This window comes from Prionailurus viverrinus, chromosome D4 (assembly GCF_022837055.1).
Source record: "Prionailurus viverrinus isolate Anna chromosome D4, UM_Priviv_1.0, whole genome shotgun sequence".
NCBI lineage: Eukaryota > Metazoa > Chordata > Mammalia > Carnivora > Felidae > Prionailurus > Prionailurus viverrinus.
Window position 1 is genome coordinate 11,691,225 of NC_062573.1, and position 3,506 is coordinate 11,694,730.

Here is a 3,506-nt window from a genome sequence, read left to right on the forward strand (position 1 = left end):
AATCTCAAAAAATTTACTCTCACACCTTTCCTCTCAGTCTTTGCATGTGCTATTTTGTTTTCTGGTAATGCCCTTCCAGTTAAAATGTCTTTCACTGCCTCCCTAAGACCTTTTGCCTCTCCCAGAAGGAGTTGGTCTGATGGTGAAGACTTCCCCACCTCCATTCCAGCATTTTCCTCACTCAGTGTCACTGTGCCCCATAAGACTATGAGCAACGCAAGAGCACAGTCTGGGTAGGATTTTGTTTGTACCCTGCTGTCTTGCACTGGACCTAGCTCATGAATAGCATCCAGCAAGATTGACCTTGATGCCTGGAATGAGGGAGCCCTGAGGGAGGATCCTAGGAAGCATATGAAATACCCAGAATCCCTTGAGAGCAGTGACCCTTCCAATTTGCAATCAATGTAGCATGAGGGTTTGGAAAGAGGGCAGCTGCCAAACAGAACCCACAAGCTCTGTGGGGGTGAGCTTTTTAATAATTGGCCTCTGCCCATCAAACTGCAAGACCCTGAAAGGCACTCACTGTCTGTCTCCCTTTGGAAACTTCGCTACATGTGTTTGTACATGCTATAGCTGCTCTGTTTTCCTATTTTACAGGAGTTGGCAGCAGGGGCATTCAAGGGGCCATAGTTGTGCTCTGTTGGCGGGGTTATGGGGGGAGAGAAAGAAGAAAAAAGAAAAGGAAGGGAAAGAGGAAGGGCGGGGGTGGGGGAGGAAGAAAGGAGATCAAGGAAGGAAAAGAGAAAAGAAAAGGAAAAAAGACAAGGGGGCACGAGGGGAGGTTGTGAGTTCACATAGCAGCAAATGCCCCAGATGGGAAGTGAAGAACTCATATCCTGCACCCAGCTCTGACACTAACAGGCCATGGGAACCTTAGGCCGGGCTCTCCTCAGTCTTACCCTCAGGGTCTTTTCAAAAACAGATTGGTGGCACTAGGACTTCTTGGAAAAATCCTTCAGCTCTAAACTCTAATATTCCAGGATTCTCAAGCCCTCAGGGCCCACAACTGGAAATGGAGGGAGTAAAGAAACAGTCCTCTATGTTGAGTATGTTGATGTTGACCCAGAAGACTCTCAGAGAAGTATTACCTATGTTAGGGAAGCTGTTCTAAACATATCTCCCCCAAATGCAGGTTAGGGGCTCCTCCTTTTGTTTCTTACAATCCCCGTACATCTGTGATGCTTCTACCTAGCCCAAGGAGTTCTAATCATCCCTTCAGGTTTCTGTTTTCCCTTAAGATGTCACCTCCTTGGTATGGCCATGTTTTATGTCTCTCATGCCCAGGTCAGGCTGAAGCGTATGTTGGGTGCTCAGCAAATGTGTGCTGATTTGAGTTTTCTAGGACAGGGTTCATGAAGTCTGTCATGGACAGGCTTTGTACTCTGTAGATGAAGAAACTGAGGCTGGGTTTGTGTTGACACAGGGTATCCATGCCAGAGCAGGACTTTGGGCATCTCTCTTATGACACCCAGAGAAATCTCCTCCGGGCTATGCCAAGCGGTCCATTCATAGGGTGGTTGAGGAACCCTGGGGGGCCGAGGGGGCCATCTGTGAAGGAACTGGGGAAGACTGTTCAAATGTAAGACCTCGGTATTCTGCCCTTGGTCAGAGAGGCTCCTTTCTTGGAGATTCAGATTAGAATGGCCAGTTATAATAACAATAAGAGGAATACTTACCATTTGTTGTGCATTTTCCTTGGCCAGGGTCTATGCCAAGCGGGGTTATTTGTAGTATCTCACTTAGGTGTCACTCATATCCCATAATCCAGCTGTTGGCATCGCCACTTCACAGAACACGTCCTGTGGTACAGGGAGGGCAGGTGATGCTCCCGGAGTGGTGTCATCAGTAAGGGGCTGGGATGGAGTTCTAATTTAAGACGTGGTGACTCTGCAGCTCTATTCTCATAATCACTCCAGCCCATTTCTGATTCTTTTTGTAATGTTTATTTATTTTTGAGAGAATGAAGGAGAGTGTGAGTAGGGGTGGGGCAGAGAGAGGGGGGCAGAAGATCCAAAGCAGGCTCTGCGTTGACAGCAGAGAGCCGGGATCTGGGGCTCGAATTCACCAACTGTGAGATCATGACCTGAGCCAAAGTCAGACGCTTAACCAAATGAGGTCCCCAGGCACCCCTACCCACTCCAGAGCATTTCTAAAATCCCCCCATTTTAGAAATGAGAAGACTGAGGGCCAGGAAGGAAAAAGTACCTATCCAAAGTTATTCAGCTGGCAGAACCAAGAGTGGAATATTCCCTGATTTTTATCTCTGGTGCTTTCCTGACCCCTTGGCAGCCCCCAAGCCCATCCCCTTTCCAGACGTCTGCGCAGGTAGGGAGGGGCAGGGAAGAAAGCCTTAACCTCTGCTCTAGAAGCAAGGCCAGTGCCAAGTCTGGCCAGCTTCCCCAGGAGGTTTTTGTAGTACAAATACCAGCATGGTTGCAGTTCACTAGGTTTTACGATCAGAGATGACGTAGTTTCTTCACTCACTTGTAGGCAAGCTATTCTATTCCACAGTCCATGAACAGCCTTCTCAGGGCAGAGCGAGAGGCATGTGTGTAAGAGGGGCTGTTTACAGGAATCAGCAAGGCTGGCCTTGCCCTATCAGAATGTAAAAACATGACTGATTGGCTGTGTGGCTTATAGGCAAATTTCTTCCCCTCTTTGGATCTTGATCTCCTATGCAATATAATTTGGAGAATGGGATGGAAACCCATGGAGAAATGTGAATGACCTGGGAGCTTGGGGGGAAGTACAGATTTCTGGCCCCGCTTGTTGAGACTCCAGTTGAATAAGTATTAGGAGAGACCTGGGAATCTACATGTTTCCTAGGGAATTTGATGTTTGCCTTGTTTAAGGACGACACACCTAGATGATTTCCAAGAACATTTCCAATTAGAGAAGAGAGAGGTTGTGAGTTTACATGGAGAATACACTGAGATTCAATCTCATCTTCAGATATTGTCATAGTAAACATGCAGCTAGAGGCAGGGACTCCTTTTTGGGGTTCAAGAATGCAAGGTGGAGACAAAGGATTTCCCAGTGGGGGCAGATTTGTCTCCATATAAAGGGCTGGTTTTTAAAGGGCTCTTTTTTGTATGTGAAGCGGTGAGCTTTCCATCACTAAAGAGGTGCAAGCTGACAGGCAACCAAGTTGAGGTTCAGATCCATGTGGCAAGGAACAAAATAGCTACAGAAAGACCTGTTAAGGGATAGATTGATTCTGAGGAATGAATATTGGCCTTTGGAGTCCGACAAACTTGGGTTTAAATTTCAGCTTCCCCAAACATGAGAACTTTACAGACCTGGAATCCGTTTTCCTACCAGGAAAACAGGAATTACAAGTTTCATCTGCTTCACTGGGACATTCATTGTAGGGAAAGCATTATCAATAAGTAAGAAAGGGGCTAGCATATTATCAATAAATAAGAAAGCAGGTGCTCAAGAAAGGCTTGTGTTTTTAGTTTTCAGTCGATCATTCCTTTTAGCATCACAATTAGTTCCAAGAAAAC